We start from the raw sequence: 18,682 nt of genomic DNA on the forward strand, positions 1-18,682 counted from the left end.
GCTCAAAGTTACATAGGATGGATACTAGCCAAGATTGCATTGGAACAGTCAAATCTAGAGGTAATAAAGACATGGTTCAGGACTTCAACAGACTATGAGCTGGGGTGGGGTGAAGTTGGGCAATATTATAAAAATGAAAATAAACTGTCTGAGCGGTGAGAGAGATTTGTGGTTGGAAGCTCACTTCAGCATCAACAAATTACTCTGTCTATAGGCAATCTGGTTTGATCATAGACAGTTATCAGGAAGAGAGATTGGTAGCCAAGAAACTGAGTTTGCAGACGGAGCTAAAGACAATGGCTTCAGTCTTACCAATTTAGTCGGAGAACATTCCTGCCTGCCCATTACTGGATATTAGAAAAGTAACCTAACTATAAATGGCTTGAAATTCTAAACTTTAATCAGTTACCAAGTTACATTTGAAATGACAAACTTGTGTTTAATATATGCTTGATATATATATATATATATAATATAAACAATGAAAATTAAACAAACAAAATACAGACCTCACAATTATGGAGACTAATGTATTTTTCTGCCAGGATTCAAGATTCATATGCCAAATAATATTCCTACATTCTATATGTGTCAGAAGAATGTTAGTGTAATGTAACCTATGAATCTTGATGTAATAGGTAGGCATAGTGGTATAACTAAGTGGAAATAGTTCATAAAACAAACCGAATGAGAGTTTGGGATTTGAACAGTATTAGGAATGTTCAAGGCAAGAGCAGCAAAAATAAGGTCCATGACATGTACTCAGTCAAGGGATTCCAAAAATAATTCTGTTAAGTGTTTCAACATCAATTTGACAATCACCTTGATTGCCTGAAAATTGTAAAATGTAGTATAACCGTGGGTGTCCATGGCATTCTCCAAGTAGGAATACACAGGGAATTTCATTTATGATTTTCTGCTTGTCTTACACCAATTCTATGCTCTGTTTTAAGCTTCTATATGGGCAGTTGGTTAATAGTTGTAATAGTGGCTTTCATTTTCTTCCTTGATTTTGTTGATGCCTACAAAAAGCTTTGATGATCTGTACCCAATCTGCTCATGGCCAGAAACCATGGGAGCCAACACAACTCTCCATTTGTATTTGCTCCTGTCACAATGCTGTCTCTTGATAGAAACTTGGCAAATTAATCCCTGAGGTGGATTTTCACTCGTCCATCAGCAAGAGTGCCAATTCGCTCCCAGTACAACTGTCATGAGCTCTCACTACTGTGTCTCAAAGTACTAAGATCTGCTTGTGTAAGTGGCCTATTCTGTTGCCTCTGGAGCTGATTTTGCTCCTATACAAATTGGAGTGCTATCTCTCAAGAAATGGGTTGTTAAATACTTGGTCCATTTTGACTTTCTGAGCTGTTCAGAATTCTTGGTTTTGGGGAAGGTCCAGCCCCCAGAAATAAGTCTGGTTAGAACGATTTCTTTCTTGCTGCACTGCAGCAGAGTGGGCAACATGTCAGCTCCGACTCCCATCACAGAATCACTTTACCAGGCAATTCCATAACCAGACTTGTCACCAAGGTGAAATTCAGTTGAAAAATTGAAAAACAAAATGATAGGATTATGACTCTGTACAAAATAATACATACCTGCCTGGGACAAAGGCAATAAAAAAAGGTTTGGAAATAGTCATTACTAAGTCTTTGAAATCAGAGCGAGTACTTTGCCCACTCTTGTTTGAGGAAGTTGTTGGGAATGATGTCAGTTGAAGGAGGAAGTTACATCCAAGACATGAGCTTTAAAACATGGGGTTTTAAATACCATGAGGTTTAATGTGTTGATGTGTATCAGCTTCATTAAATAACTAAATGCATCCAACTTTCCTCTGTTGAATTTTTTCCACTGGCTAAATTCTCATTTCGACAGTTTCAGCATTTTTGCTTCTAGTGGTTAAGTAATGCAGGTAACTCTTTTTAAAATGAAAATATCATTGATTTTTTTTAAAAAATTAAATAATAGTTAATAGAGTCTTATTAATATCTTAAGCAAATCACTGATGTCATTGTTCTAGTTACGTATATACACACTGTCCTGGAGATCACAGGCACTGCATAAGAACGTGAATTGCACTTTTTAAACAACATGTATTTAATTGCCTGCTGTTTTTATTTTGAGTGAAAAACATTATGAAAAAGGTAATAATCCTGTTTTTCTTTGCATTTTAAATTCTAATGGTCAGTGGAGAGACCAAGTTCCTACATTTTACCTATTGAAACAGAAAGTCGTAAAATACCAGAAGATTGGTAAACGATGACAAATGTATAATATTCTTCATTTCACACTTTTCAAGCTGTTAATCTAGCATTTAACATACCTGACTGACAAAAAGTTTATTATTCCACTGGTGAAGTACGCAAAAACTTGACATAATACTTTTTAGAGAATTGTAGCAAATGTAAAGATATCCACAAACCTCAGTCTTTCCAAAAGAAATTCCTACTTGTAAATTTGACTGTGTATTCTTCAAACTGAAAAATATGCGTTTCTTGAGGCAGCTGTCCTCATAGATTCCGCTAATCAATCACACAAAACTCAATAGACATAATATGGCAATTATAATGGTTTAATCATTTGGAATTGACAGCAGTAATTGCCATTGGTTTACCATTAAATGATGAATGACTTCACTTCAGCAACAAGGACAAGCAATACCTTACAGTAATTTTCATGCACTCATAATAATTGCATTTTGAGACATTATAGACAGATGTTAGTGTTGCAGGGTTCAGCGATTTTGTAACTCTTCCCAGAGGACATGTCAGAATGCATACATGAATGTTTAAATAAAATATCAGCGATTTTTACAATGAAAGGAAATGAAAAATTAAGTTATGTCATAAAAAGAAAGCGAGTGTTTGTAAAAGAAAATGCTATTTCCAATTGTCTGGGCTTGATTAAAGAGTGTTTAGTTCAGTTAAACGTATTTGAATTAAAACATATTTTTAAATAATGGACAAATCTGGTGAGGTTCCTGAAATTGTCACAATTCCAGATGGGCGATACCTGATCTTTTTCAGCTCCTGGGTGAAGAGGGATGAACTGACAGTCCGTCTTTATTAATCCACCGTCTTAGTCAATCACACCAAAATTAATTTGTAAAGGATCCCCTCTTTGTGGATGTCTTCCTCCAAGACCAAACTAATTTATGTTTTAAAAGGAACCAATTTAACCAGGATTTCTTGAATTAGCAAACTGAGTTTATTAGTTACTAAATATGCAAAGAAATAATAATGTAATTTACACACACAAATTAGAAATGAGAACTGAGCCCAAAAATATACAATAAAAGTTAAAAGATGTATGGGTCTGTCCCTGGGTTATTTGTAAAGAGTAGCTAATGGATGTTGATAATTAAGCATTCAATTTTGGAATTGTTGGTATTGCAGAGAAATTAAATGCCTTTTGCTCTCATTTCGTCTGAGGGGCTTGCTGGTTACCTGGCTTTTAGCACTCAGCACCAGAGAGAAGAGAGTTCTTGCTTTGCAATCTGGGGCAATGGTGGAGGCTGGTTGTTATTGGAGAGCCCTTTGTGATTTCACAGCACACACACAGACAGGTTCATTCCTCAAGCCAACCCTATCCCCCATGACCCGACATTTCCCATGGCTAACCCACCTAGCATGCGCATCCCTGGATTTAATGGGCAATTTAGTATGGTCAAACCACCTACCCTGCCCATCTTTGGACTGTGGGAGGAAAGCAGATCACCCCTTGTAGACATAACTCAACTTCATGGACAAACAAAAAAAGTTGAAAAATACATTGTCTAACTCAATCTTTCAGACATGGCTCAACTTCATAAACATAACCAATATAAATGGAGTTATAGATTCACAGATGTACAGCATGGAAACAGATTCTTAGGTCCAATTCATCCATGCCAACCAGATTCCTAAATAAATCTAGTCCCATTTACCAGCATTTGGTCCATATCCCTCTGAACCCTTCCTATTCATATACTCATCCAAATGGCTTTTAAATAATGTAACTGTACCAGTCTCCATCACTTCCTCTGGCAGCTCATTCCATACACACACCACTATCTGCATGAAAATGTCGCCCCTTAAGTCCCTTTTATACCTTTCTCCTCTCACCTAAACCTATGCCCTCCATTTCTGGACTTCCCTATCCTGGGGAAAAGACCTTGCCTATTTACCCTATCCATGTCCCTCATGATTTTATAAACCACTATAAGGTCACCCCTTAGCCTCTGATGCTTCAGGGTAAACAGCTCCAGCCGATTCAGACTCTCCCCATAGATCAAACCCTCCAACCCTGGCAACATCCTTTTAAGTCTTTTCTGAGCTCTTTCAAGTTTTACAACATCCTTCCTACAGGAGGGAGACCAGAATTGCATGGGATACTCCAATACTGATCTAACCAGTGTCTTGTACTGCCACATATTGACCTCCCAACTCCTATACTCAATGCATTGATTAATAAGGCAAGCATACCAAACGTCTTCTTCACTATCCTGTGAAACCACTTTCAAGGAACTATGAACCTGCACTCCAAGGTCTCTTTGTTCAGCAATACTCCCCAGGACCTTCCCATGAAGTGTATAAATCCTGCCCTGATTTGCCTTTCCAAAATGCAGCATGTCACATTTATCTAAATTAAACTCCATCTGCCCCTCCTCAACCCATTGGCCCATCTGATCAAGATCCAGTTGTACTCTGAGGTAACCTTTCTCGCAACCTTTCCACTACACCTCTAATTTTGGTGTCATCTGCAAACTTACTAATTGTACCTCCTGTGTTCACATCCAAACCATTTATAAATGATGAAAAACACTGGACCCAGCACTGATTCTGTGACACACCGCCTCCACTTTGAAAAGCAACCCTCCACCACCACCACCCTCTGTCTTCTACCTTTGAGCCTCATACTAAAGTACCTATCATTTTCTGATGAACTGTACAGGAGGCACATCGATTTGCTTTTTAAGATTTTGTGCAGTTGGTGTAATACTTGACAATTATTGAACTTTGCTGAAAATCAGAAAACTGATAAGCCCACCATGATTTAAATGTGCTTGATAATATGAGTGGAACATCTTCCCTCTCATGCCCTTGGGAAAATGCCCCAAATTAGAAACGGTGATGGGATTTCTGGCAGTACAGTCTGGCAGTCGTTTTGTTTGCTGTTCTCTCTCCATTTCAGCACAAGAAAATGCTAGCCCATGACTCCAAGCAAATTTTTGATCAGAGGTGGTTACTTTATATTACTAATCATTTAAAACTCTGCCCTCAAAGAAACAACAGCTTGTTGTACAGTTTGGGGAGCAGCAGATAAACTGACATTTTGGCACATTGATTGATTGTTAGGCAGCTATAATGAATAGCTCATACATGACTTTGTGCCAGTTTTAAAGCATATCTTCAAGTTCAGGACCTACTGACAAAGAGAAGAATTGCAAGCAAGAGGGAAGAAGAGGCCACAATTTCAATGAATGACTTCTCAGACTAAACTGGATGAGATATTCTAAAGAAAGACAGATGCTTTAAAAGTGAGAGAAGCTGAAGTATATTTAAGACTGAGATAGATAGGCTTTTGAGTATTATGCGGATCAAGGGTTACAGAGAGAAAATGGGAGAACGGGACTGAGAAACATCAGCCATGGTTGAATGGCAGATCAGACTCGATGAGCTGAATGGCCCAATTTCAGCTCCTATGTTTTACTGTCTCATGGTCCTGTCTTGCATGCACCACCTGGAGGGAGCTGAAAATGTCTGTCAGTATTGATGTTCACAATCACGGAACAAAAGCCCATTGGTGTTAAAAGGTTCAATAACTTGATGAGAAGACACAAGGTGAGATAATCAATGTTTTCCTCAGGCATCATGGGTAACAGCATGCTGTTCATCTAAAAATAACAGATGTGCAAAAACACATTGCAGTGCATTGTGGTTATTGATTCACTAACTCAAGATCTTAGAATGTGCATTGCCATCTCTCCCAACAATAATTTCTTGTGTGCAATGTTTTATAGTGTCTCCCTCAATTTTAACAACCTATTACATCAACTGATACCATCTAAGAGACATAGCTCAAATACCTTTCCCTCAATCTTGTCACAGGATTAATTCTTCACAGTGCCAATGTAAACAAGGGCAATGGAACGGGCATTCTTATAGACGCATAAAGTAATAGAGTTATGCAGCATGGAAACAGACCTCTCTGTCCAACTCGTCATGCTGGCCATGTTTCCCAAACTGAACCAGTCCCACCTGCCTGCATTTGGCCCAAATCCCTCCAAACCATTCTTATTTATCTACCTATCCAAATGTCTTTTAAATGTTGCAACTGTACCTGCATCTACTACTTCCTTTGGATGTTCATTCCACATGTGAACCACCCTTTGTGTGAAAAAGTTGCCTATCCGATCCATTTTAAATCTTTCTCCACTCATCTGAAAAAAAGGCTCCCTAGCTTTGAACTCCCCTAACCTTTGCTTTCCACTTTATCTATGCCCCTCATTATTTTATAAACCTCTATAAAGTCACTCCTCAACCTCCTACACTCCAGTGAAAGAAGTCCCAGCCTATCCAATCTATCCTTAGAACTCAAACCCTCCAATTCTAGCAACATCCTGGCAAATCTTTTCTGAACCTTGTCCCAACCACCTGATGAAGGAGCAGTGCTCCAAAAGCTTGTGCTTCCAATTAAACCTGTTGGATTATAACCTGATGTTGTATGATTTTTAACTTTGTCCACCCCAGTCCAACACCGACACCTCCAAGGCAATTTAATTATATCCTCCGATAGCAGGGTGATCATAACCATACACAGTACTCCAAAAGTGGCTTTGCAACATCCTGTACTACATCAACATGACATCCCATGTTGCTCCTTATTTTGCTCTTGTTGAAATTGCACATCCCATCCCAAATCATTCCACTTCAAGTATTTCTTCAGTTTCCATTTGACATTCATGAGACATAAAGGAACTGGGCATCTACTGGGAGTTGGTGTGATATTTCTCATTCTTTCTAAGCTCCATTCTAACCTGCTCAGCATTTCTTCATAAGATAACCCTTTCATTACAAGAATCAAACTAGTAAACTTTCTCTGAACTGTTTCCAGTGCAAGTATATCCCTTTTTAAGTAGGAGACCAAGCCTGTACACAGTACTCCTGGTGCTGCCTCACTCGTGTTCTGTGCAATAGCAATGCTTCCTAAAATTTTATTCTATCCCCATTGCAATAAAGGCCAACATTCCATTTCCTTCCCTAATAAATTGCTAAACCTACATGTTAACTTTTTGTGATGCATGTGCGAGAGCGCCCTGATCCATCTGTGTTAGAGCATTCTGCCGTCTTTTTCCATTTAAATAGTATCCTGCTTTCACATTCTCCCTCCCAAAGAGAACAACCTCACACTTACCTACATTATGCTCCACCTGTCAAATTTTAGCTCACTGAATTAACCTATTTAAATCCCTATACAGTTCCTTTTTGCCCTCCTCATGCATGCTTTCCTCTCTATCTTTGTATCAGCTTCAACTTGGGCTATAATAAACATTTATCCAAGCCATTAATAAGGCTTGTAAATAGTTGAGAATTGTACACCGATCCCTATGCAGTTCGTTATTTAGAAATTAGAACCCCTCCAACCGCAACAAGGGCAGAATTCCCTGGTGAGAAAGTGAGGACTGCAGATGCTGGAGATCAGAGCTGAAAGTGTGTTGCTGGAAAAGCGCAGCAGGTGCCGAAACGTCGATTCTCCTGTTCCTTGGATGCTGCCTGACCTGCTGCGCTTTTCCAGCAACACATTTTCAGCTCAGAATTCCCCGGTCCTCACCTTCCACCCCACTAACCTCCAGATACAACGTATCGTCCTCCACCATTTCCACCACCTACAAACAGACCCCACCATCAGTGAGATATTTCCCTCCCCTCCCTTATCTGCGATCCATAAAGACCATCCCCTCCGCGACTCTCGGTTGATCCACACCGCCCCCCCCACCAACCCACACTCAGCACTCCTCCCAGCACCTTCCCCTGCCACCGCAAGAATTGCAAAGTCTGTGCCCACACCTCCCCCCTCACCTCTGTCCAGGACCCCAAAGGAGCCTTCCAAATCTGTCAGAGATTTACCTGCACTTTCACACACGTCATTTACTGTATCCTTTGCTCCCAATGTGGTCTCCTCTATACTGGGGAGACAGGACACCTACTTGCAGAATGCTTCAGAGAACATGTCCGGGAAACACATATGAAGCAACCCCACCGTCCCGTGGCCGAACACTTTAACTGCCCCTCCCCTTCCCCCTCCCCCAAGGACATGCATGTCCTGGGCCTCCTTCATCGCCAAACCCTTACCACCCGCTGCCTGGATGAAGAAAGCCTCATCTTCCACCTCGGAACCCTCCAAACACACAGGATCAATGTGGATTTCACCAGTTCCCTCAATTCCCCTCCCCCCACCTTAATCCAGATCCAACCTTCTAACTCAGCACCACCCTCTTGACCTGTCCTACCTGTCCATCTTCCTTCCCACCTATCTGCTCCACCCTCCTCTCCACCTTCACCCCTGCCTTCATCTACCTAATGCACTTGCAGCTACTTTCCCCTCAGCTCCACCCTCCCCTTCCATTTATCTCTCAGCCCCCTTGCCCTACAAGCCTCATTCCTGATGAACGGCTTATGCCTGAAACATCGATTCTCCTGTTCCTTCAATGCTACCTGACTAGCTGTGCTTTTCCAGCACCACACTCTCGACTCTGATCTCCAGCATCTGCAATCCTCACTTTCTCCTAGTTGTTTAGAAATTGTCCCATATATTTAAAAAATGACCGAAATATTCTCACTCTCTCAGTTTCCTCTACATTCAATCCTGTATGTCTGTATCATTAATATAATTATACAAAATATAAGAGATGGCCATGCTACTCACTGGGTCTCCTCTACCATTCAGAATAACTATGGCTGATCTTGGGATTGAAGTTCACTTTCCCACTGCTCCACCTATCCCTTGTTTCCCTGAGAAATTGAAATGTGCCTTTCCCAGCTGTAAGTATAGTCAATGAAGGATAATTAACAACCACTGGGGCAGATAATTGCATTGATTTTAACCCTTCAAATCAAGCAATTTCTCCTCAGTGGGAACGACAATAAATGCTGACCAAGCCAGCACCCACATCCCATTAATGAATTTAACAAGCCTTAGTACTAAATGATCTGGTCGTTATTCAGACAGCATGTATCATATTCCAGTTTCCCCAGTTAGGGGAAATAACCTGTCAGTGTCTACACTATTAAGCTCCTGCAGAATCTTGCAGGTTTCTGTAAGACAACATGGGCTCAGTTTACTCAATTTCTCAAAACCTTCTCTTCCTAGGGGCCAATCTACCGAAACCTCATTCTCCTACCTCCAGTATAAATATGGGCATCAACATTTCACACAGTACTTCAGATCAGTTAGCAACTAGTTGGCTTCAATTCCTGACACGAAATTCAGAGAGGTAACCTGGTGGCTCCAGCTTGCTGCTTTCTCCTCTTAGACACCAGTCACTAACATTTCAGGACACACTGCATATCCAGTGACAGCAAGCATCCAATCCACATCCACTAATCCAACACAGAGCTGCCGCACTGTGCTCTCAGTGTACATTTCTGACCCACTTACATTTCTGATCTTCAATGCTGTACTTTGGAGAGCACTGGCACCTTTCATTGCAATATTGCTGCCAGGGATGTTGCAGACAGGAGCAAGCATCCATCTCCTGGATTTGACCAGGGTGCAAACAGGAACTCTTGCTTGTAATCTTAGTGCTTCCTCACTTTGTGCTCATTGCATTTCTATCAGGCCTTGCCTTTTTGCGCTTTGCTGCTCAGTGCATTAAAGACTCAGTACTTCTGTCCTGACTTCGTTTTTAAGAGCAGTCACAAAGCAGGGCAGCTGGTTATGGTTGTCCACAGTGATCTGTCAAGGGCCTGGACATGTTACTGTACATCACTGTGCTTCACTGCTCTCACAACTGCACCATGTATGAGTAGTTTATGTGGTAAAACCAATATATGTCCATCAATCAAATGGTCATGTCTCAATTTCTTTTTTCTAACTCATTCACGGGATGAGGGTGTCATTGTTTAGGCCAGCATTTATTGCCAATCCCAGAGGGCAGTTAGAGTCAACCACTTTGCTCTGGTTCTGGAGACACACATAGGCCAGATCAGGTAAGGATGGCAGTTTCCTTCCCTAAAGAACATTAGTGAACCAGATGGGCTTTTCCAACAATTAATAATGGTTATCGTTAGACTCTTAATTCCAGACATTTATTAAATTAAAATTCCACTATCCACCATGGAAGAATTCGAACCCAGGTCCCCAGACATTACCTGGATCTCTGGGTTAACAGTCTTGCAATAATACTACCAGGTCATTTTCACTCCTGTTTTCTCAGGGGATTAGTCCTCTGTCAAATCGAGGAAGACAGCCTTCAGTTAAGTGGTCCCAGCACAGTAAGTCAAGGTGAGATTCCGATGTCAGTTTGGGCACAATCAGTTGGCAGCTCGGTTTAGTCAGGGTCAGGATTTTACCCAAAATCAGCTAAGTATTAACTCTGATGATTACAAGGCTCTCCCTGCCTTGTTTTGGGCTCTTTTCTCCTGAAATGAGGAATTGAAAGAGATGTAAATAATTGGCACAGCTGTTAGTGCTGGTGCAACTGGGGGTAAGGCAATGAGGTGTCCCATGTGAATGAATAGGCAGCACAGAGACGATGCTGGGTTAATGGTGTGCATTGGTTATAAAGAGTGAAGGAAGATTCTGCATGTGATAATGAGAGTGGTTGACTACCTGCCTGAATGGGACGTAGATGCTGTAGTGATAGAGGGAGTATGAGATAACGGAAAGAAGATTGTGGCACTTACCCTTGAGGAGTGGAGAAGCTCATTGACCATCTTCCAGAACTGCTAGGCATTCCTTTGCACTGTGGAAACAGCACTGACCTGTGTTTGACATCTATACCAGGCTTGCAGAGTCCGGTAGTACCGTACCTTCTGCCAATCCTAAGGGAAGAGGATGGTCCTACTCCACAACACCCCATCTATCAGGACCACCAGATTCCAAGTGGGATTTCAATTTCCCTTTGGGGTCCAATATGTTTGGTGCAATTAAATGAAAATGTTTAAGGCAGTTTTGGACTGCCATCACTTGACCTGGTACACAACTGCTTTTAAATATAGTGCAGATGCCAGGAATCCCAGGATATCCCAGCAACAGTGAATACTTTCACCTAAAGCAAGTGGGAAAATACAATGAGCTGGATGCCAAAGTGGTGTGGTACTTAGGTCATGAGGTAAATTAGGGAGAATAGCATGAGAAAATTTGACAAGACTTGGAGAGAGAAACCATCTATGGAAATCATCAGAGTTAATACTTAGCTGATTTTGGGTAAAATTCAGCATTTGGGTGATGTGCCTGCTGCAGGTGAATAGCTGGGTGTGTGTTTAAGCTGTAAGTGGTGCATCTACGGCTTGTGGAAGTTCTGTGTCTGTCAGAGTGAGCTGTAACTATGAATGGAAGATATACATCATGATTGATGGATATGGTTGGTAAGTAAGTGAGGGCATTGTGATGAATGAAGCAATTGAGAGACAAGTTTGATTGATTAATTGATTTATCTTGGCTACTCAATGGAAGCATCCTCAACCTTTTGCTGCAGCCAGAATGCACCTCACCTTTAAGGGTGATGCATAGTGCTTACTCCAGTTTGGCACATAAATTGGATGAGAATATCAACAGTATTTGGATGAAAATGTTGAGCTTTAATTCAACCGCAATGTTGAGCCATATAATAAGTAATATATTATTCAATGAGCGTGGGCTAGATTTAAGTGAACTTCAGGTTCCCTGCTGAGAGGTGCAGTGACTCAACAGTGCACTCAACCCTCAGCTGCACACCATTATCCCCCATTCATATGACTTTCAATAGTTGTGGTCAAGCCAAGCATTGCAATCTCTGCATGCATCTTTACTGGAAATCAAATCCTTAGCGCTACATAGAAATATAAGAACATAAGAGCAGGATGAGACCATAATGGCCCTTTGACCAGATTCCAATATTCAACAAGATCATGGCTGATCTGGTTGTGGTGTCTCAGCCACTTTGTTATTTGCATCACCACATCCCTGCCCCCACCCATAACCCTGGCCCCTTATTGAACAAAAATCTGCATTATTCTGTCTGGAACTTGTTCAATGACACAGCCTCCTTTACTTTCCAGAGAAGAGAATTTCTCAAATGTTCAAAGAGAAAACAATTTCTCCTCATCGCCATCTGAAAAGGGAGAACTCTTAAACTGTGTCAGTGCTGAGGAAGGGTCACCAGACCCGAAACATCAACTCTGATTTTAGATTCGATTCCCTACGGTATGGAAATAGGCCCTTTGGCCTAACCAGTCCACACCAACCCTCCAAAGAGTAACCCACCCAGACCCATTTCCCTCTGACTAATGCACCTAACTCTATGGGCAATTTACCTTGGCCAATTTACCTGTCCTGCACACCTTTGGGCTGTGGGAGGAAACTGGAGCACCCAGAGGAAACCCACACAGACACGGGGAGAATGTGCAAACTCCACACGGACAGTCACCCGAGGCTGGAATTGAACCGGGGACCCTGGTGCTGTGAGGCAGCAGGTCTAACCACCGTGCTGCCCACTTCCCTTCATAGATGCTGCCAGACCTGCTGAGCTTTTCCAGCAACATCTGTTTTAGCTTCTTTACCTCTGCCCCCAATTTCTAGTCTCCTGACAAAAAGGATCATCCTCCCAGTAGCCACGTCACCAAATTGCTCAGATCTTGTACCTTTCAATCAGATCACTTCTTATTCCCTAAGCACCAATGACTCCAGGGCGAGCCTACCTAGTTTATTCATAAGTTAGCCTACTCATCTCAGGAATGTGACAAGTAAATCTTGTCTGAACTGCTTCTAAAGTCAGTTTATCCTTTTCCAATTAACAAGACCAAAACAGTATACAGCATTCCAGTTATGGTCTCACAAATGCCCTACACCGCTGTTGTAAAATTTACCGCTTCTTAACTTCAATTCCATTTACAATAAACAGTGGCATCTCTGTACGGAATTAGCCCTGATTTCCACTTTGACATAGAGCAGGCATACAGCATGGAAACAGACCTTTCCATCCTAAAAGTCCATGGCAAACATAATCCCAAACTAAACTAGTTCCACCTGCCTGTTCCTGGCCCATATCCCTCCAAACCTTTCCTATTCTTGTATTTATCTAAGTGTCTTTTAAATGTTGTAACTGTGCCCACATCCATCACTTCCTCAGGAAGTTCATTCCACATGCGAACCACCCTTTGTATAAAAAATTGCCCCCATGTCTTTTTTAAACTCTCTCCTCTCACCTTAGAAATGTGCCCCCTCCTCATGAAATCCTGCATCTTATAGAAGAGACACCTACAATTTTCCCTATCTTTATCTTTCATAATTTTATAAACCTCTTTAAGGTCCCAGCCTATCCAACCTTTCTTTATAGTTCAAACTTCCCATACCCGGCAACATCTTGGTAAATCTCTTCTGAACCCTCTCCAGCTTAATAACTCTCCAACTTAATTCATATAACTGGGCAACCAGAACTGGACACAATATTCCACAATGTTATAAAATATATTTTAATATATGCTATTGAGCATGAATAAAATCTGTTGAAAACAGGACCTAACTCAAAATCCACTCAAAAATTGAAAATACAGTTCTTTGGTGACATGACGGAAACTCAACATCATGGCAAGTAAATTCAGAGTGATTTAGTGAAGGAAGAAGAGGCTAGCTCAGTTAACTAAAAGACTAGAATGTGGTGCAGAATAAAGCAAACAGTATGAGTTCATGATTTGGAGTCCAATCCTTGTATTGGTGGTGGTAGTTCACAGAGACTGCCTCTTTATCTAACCCCACTCTTGCGAAATGGTTATCTTAAGCTATAGATAACTAATTGTCTCTTTCTTAGCACTGCTGCCTCACAGCGCCAGAGACCGGGTTCGGTTCCACCCTCGGACTATTGTCTGTGTGGAGTTTGCACATTGGCCTGTGTCTGTGAGGGTTTTGTCTGGGTGCTCCAGTTTCCTCCCACAATCCAAAGATGTGCAGGTTGGGTGGATTGGCCATGCTAAGTTTCCCCATGGTGTCCAGTGGTGTGCAGGCAAGGTGGGTTAGCCATGGGAAATGCAGGGTTACAGGGATAAGGTAGGGGGATAGGTCTGGGTGTGATGCACTTCAGAGAGTTGGACTTGATGGGCTGAATGGCCTGTTTCCACTCTGTGGGGGCTCTATGATTCAGTGATAATGGACTGAGATGCCTACGGTCCTTTGAGAGCCATGGCATCGTACAAACATAATGTCTGGTTCAAATTTATTTTCCTTTCCAAAACGTTACCTTCACCTTTCAACAAAAGAAATAAATAGGAACTGTCACGTTCACAAACTTGAGTCTGAAGGTTTTAAAATGTATTATTATCAAGATAATTGTAAAATGTGTACATGCTATTCTTGTTAAAATAATATTTGTCAAAAGAGGGCAGCAAAGTCTGAAAATGTGATCAGACTTGTTACGTGTTATTGCTGACCCTGCTTTGTATAATCCAATACAGTGACATCACCAGATCCATTCATTAATAAGTCATAAAACAAGTTTGGGATAAAGCAGATTACAAGTGCTCAGTGTATTTAAAACACACAAGGAACTGTGTCAGCAGTTTGTACAATTCTGTTAGGCATATACAAGCGGTAATATGGGGTGCTGTCTCTGTAGTGCCAAATGACTGCATCACAAGTGAATGCAACTTAGCAGGAACAGTTTTGTCTAGGCTTGGACAGATTTGTTAAGTAAAACTACAAGTTACGTGCAGTTTGTAGACATTTAACCAGTGCAGGATGTTGGAACCATTATAATGCTATTGGATATTTAGTTTATATTTTTAATTAATTCCACTGCTTACCAATAAAATAAAACCTTTTAGATTACCATTTCCTTCCTGCACTTTATAAGTTGCTTTAAAAAACCATCATATGAAATTGGAACCTATGAGAGACCATAATGTTTTTATATACAGTCTTTTTCAAATACTTTCATGATTCAAGTTTTGATATATTGTAGAAATATTTGATAAGCACAAGGCAAGCTCATCATTTTCTTTTGTTGCTGTTGTGTTTGGACATCAAATATAATGTGTATTTTTTTTATCTTTTGCATGGCTGCTATAGAAAAAAAGGGCTCCAAAAGAACAGATTACTAATTTTCCTGAAATAATATCAGAGAAAACCTTCCCAGCATGTTCTTTGCCTTGGTGACATTGAGTGACAGTGAAAGTTCTCCTTTCCACGCTTCAGGCTTGCTCAGACAAGTAGCACCTGTAAATTAAGGAGACATGCTGGGAACCTGAGGAAGATCAGATGTGTGTACCACGTCTTTCAGGTATCAAAACTAGAAGTTTATTTTTAAAATGCAGTTTTGAAGTTAATTACCTGCATAATAGAAGTCAGTCCATTTCACCATGTATTTATTAGTGGAGTTTGAGATCTTTATCAGAGGTATTAAATAAGTGCTGGCATTGAGATTGTAGTGTTCGCTTATTTATATTTTTCGTGTTCTTTTGTTACTTAAGGTATAAGAAACAATGCTGGAAATAAAACTGTTCTTTTTTAACATACATTGTTGGCAATCGTTAATATTTAGCACCTTTTAATCTTTTAGTGTTCAGGTTTACATGGTCTAAATTTCATTATAACTAATATATCTTTAAACAGTTTCTTTTCCACCTTAATACACAATGTAAGAATCAATCACTTCTAACTTGATCATAATACAGAAGGATACAAAGTGAATCACACTGTATTACGTCGCGTGATTTGTCTTACTCATTTGAAAACAACCTTTCATTGTATCTATTAATATTTCTACTTTCCACATCAGTCACCTTCAAGAAGAATTTTTGATTACTTACATGATCCTGTCACGTGCAATGTGGTGCTATACCCCCATTTCGCTGAGAAAGTGTGTTGTAGTAGCCCATTCATTTCATAGGGGACCTACACACTTTTTAAGAGAAAGGGAACTTTCACCATGCCTGACTGGGTTGGATTTAAACTCACTTTCCAAAGTCAGCCATTTGTTTTCTCTCCTGCCCTCTTTTTGTTCGACTTGCCAAATGAGTCAGAATGCAGGCAGCCAATCTCTCCCCTAATATCTCTGTAACTAGCTCCTATGATATCATCTAGTATTCCTAAATATTTCATTTTTTCTCTATCAAAAGCTGGTTTCCTCTTAATACATTTTTCAGGCAGCATGCATTGAAATTTAGAAATTCAAAGGTATTTCCTAACCCTCCCCCAGCGAGGAATGGGGCAAGCTTGCAACTGAAGTCGATGGTTTGTAAAATTATGTGGTGTATAAAATGTGCATCCTCACGTAAACCTTTACCACTTAGCCTGAGTGGGTTAAATTACAATCACAATCAATGGGTAGTGAATCATGTAAACCCATGCAATATCCCTCTCCGGTATGGTCCACACTGAAATAAATTAAAGCTATACATATTATTATAGCTTTTTCAGTATTAAGAGGTGCAGTGACTTCGGCATTTTTTTAAGCTATGAGGAATAAATCACATCTTTCTTTGGTTGACTGGCTAGGTTTAGCAGTGTTATATCTGGTCAATCTTAAATTCAATTCCTAGGGACTAATCAATTCACAAAACATCTGTTCCTGTTTTAGCTGTGCCAGCATCACAGATGAATGTCTATCTTCTGCCAGCAGTTATCTAGGTAGTGCTAGCAAAACTGGAGATGCTAGTTCTGATAATGAAAATATTTACATGAAAATCATCTAAAGGTGTGTTCTTCAAGTGCTGCAGCAGTGACTACTTCATTTGACAGTTTGTTCAAATGTTGATTGTCTTTAGCAAGAAAGATTGTTGATGCTCCTGTTTTGAAAAAAAAGGTCTTTGGTAGTTTGTGTGTGTGGCTACCACCTATTTTGGCATTGCCAGAGGGTTCCTGCTGCATAGAGTCATAGAGTTGTACAGCATGGAAACAAATCCTTCAGTCCAATTTATCCAGGCTTAAATTAATCTAGTCCCTTTGGCAGCATTTGGCCTATATCTCTAAATCCTTCCTATTCATGTACCCATCCAGATGCCTTTCAAATGTTGTAATTGTAACAGCCTCCACCACTTCCTCTGGCAGCTCATTCCATACATGCTCCACCATCTGCATCAAAAGGTTGCCCTTTAGGTCCCTTTTAAATCTTTGTCCTTTCACCATATACCTATGCCCTCTAGTTCTGGTCTCCCTTACCTTGGGGAAAAGACCTTGCTTATTTATTCTATCCATGTCCCTCATGGTCTTATAAACCTCTAAAAGGTCATCCCTTAGCCTCTGATGCTTCAGGGAAAACAGCCCCAGTCTGTTCAGCATCTCCCTATAGCTCAAATCCTCCAACCCTAGCAATATCCTTGTAAATCTTTTCTGAACACTTTCAAGTTTTACAGCATCCTTCCAATAAGAAGGATTAGATTGGATTAGACTCCCTACAGTGTGGAAACAGGCACTTTGGCCCAACCGGTCCACACCGACCCTCTGAAGAGTAACCACATAGACCCATTTCCCTCTGACTAATGCACCTAACACTATGGGCAATTTAGCATGGCCCATTCACCTGACCTGCACATCTTTTGTGACTGTAGGAGTAAACCGGAGCACTCGGAGGCAACCCACGCAGACACGGGGAGAATGTGCAAACTCCACACAGACAGTCACCCGAGGCTGGAATCAAACCTGGGACCCTATTGCTGTGAGGCAGCAGTGCTAACCACTGAGTCACCGTGCCACCCAAAGGAGACCAGAATTGCACGCAATATTCCAAAAGTGGTCTAACCAATGTCCTGTACAATCGCAACATGACCTCCCAACTCCTGTATTTAATACTCTGATCAATAAAGGAAAGCATACCAAATGCCTTCTTCACTATCCTATCTACCTGCGACTCTACTTTCAAGGAGCTATGAACCTGCATTCCAAGGTCTCTTTGTTCAGCAACTCTCCTAAGGACCTTATCATTAAGTGTATAAGTCCTGCTAAGATTTATTTGCCCAAAATGCAGCCTCACATTTATCTAAATTAAACTCTATCAACCACTTCTCAGCCCATTGGCCCATTTGATCAAGATCCCGTTGTAATCTGAGGTAACCTTCTTCGCTGTCCACTACACCTCCAATTTTATAGTCATCAGTAAACTTACTAACTATACCTCGTATGCTCACATGCAAATCATTTACGTAAATGATGAAAAGTAGTGGACCCAGCACCAATATTTGTGACACTCCACTGGTCACAGATCTCCAGTCTGAAAAACAAACCCTCCACCAGCACCCTCTGTCTTCTACCTTTGAGCAAGTTCTTTATCCAAATGGCTAGTTCTCCCTGTATTCTGTGAGATCTAACCTTGCTAACCAGTCTCCCATGGGGAACCTTATTGAACGCCTTACCAAAGTCCATATAGATCTTGTCTACTGCTCTGCCCTCATCAATCCTCTTTGTTACTTCTTCAAAAAGCTCAATCAAGTTTGTGAGATATGATTTCCCATACACAATGCCGTGTTGACTACCCCTAATCAGTCCTTGCCTTTCCAAATACATGTAA

At 40.8% G+C, this 18,682-nt stretch overlaps 1 long non-coding RNA gene across 1 annotated transcript in view; it reads left to right on the forward strand.

Moving 5' to 3' along the window:
• Window positions 1–17,942, forward strand: part of LOC148150536 (uncharacterized) — a 49,998-nt gene extending 32,056 nt beyond the window's left edge. Inside the window, exons 4-5 of the long non-coding RNA XR_015751783.1 lie at window positions 15,247–15,457; window positions 17,727–17,942. This is a non-coding gene — a long non-coding RNA (uncharacterized LOC148150536). The remainder of the gene's footprint in view (window positions 1–15,246; window positions 15,458–17,726) is intronic.
• Window positions 17,943–18,682: the final 740 nt, after the last annotated feature.

This window comes from Chiloscyllium plagiosum, unplaced genomic scaffold (assembly GCF_037043375.1).
Source record: "Chiloscyllium plagiosum isolate Xiang-an unplaced genomic scaffold, Cpla_swu_hap1 HiC_scaffold_3, whole genome shotgun sequence".
In the NCBI taxonomy this organism is placed as follows: domain Eukaryota; kingdom Metazoa; phylum Chordata; class Chondrichthyes; order Orectolobiformes; family Hemiscylliidae; genus Chiloscyllium; species Chiloscyllium plagiosum.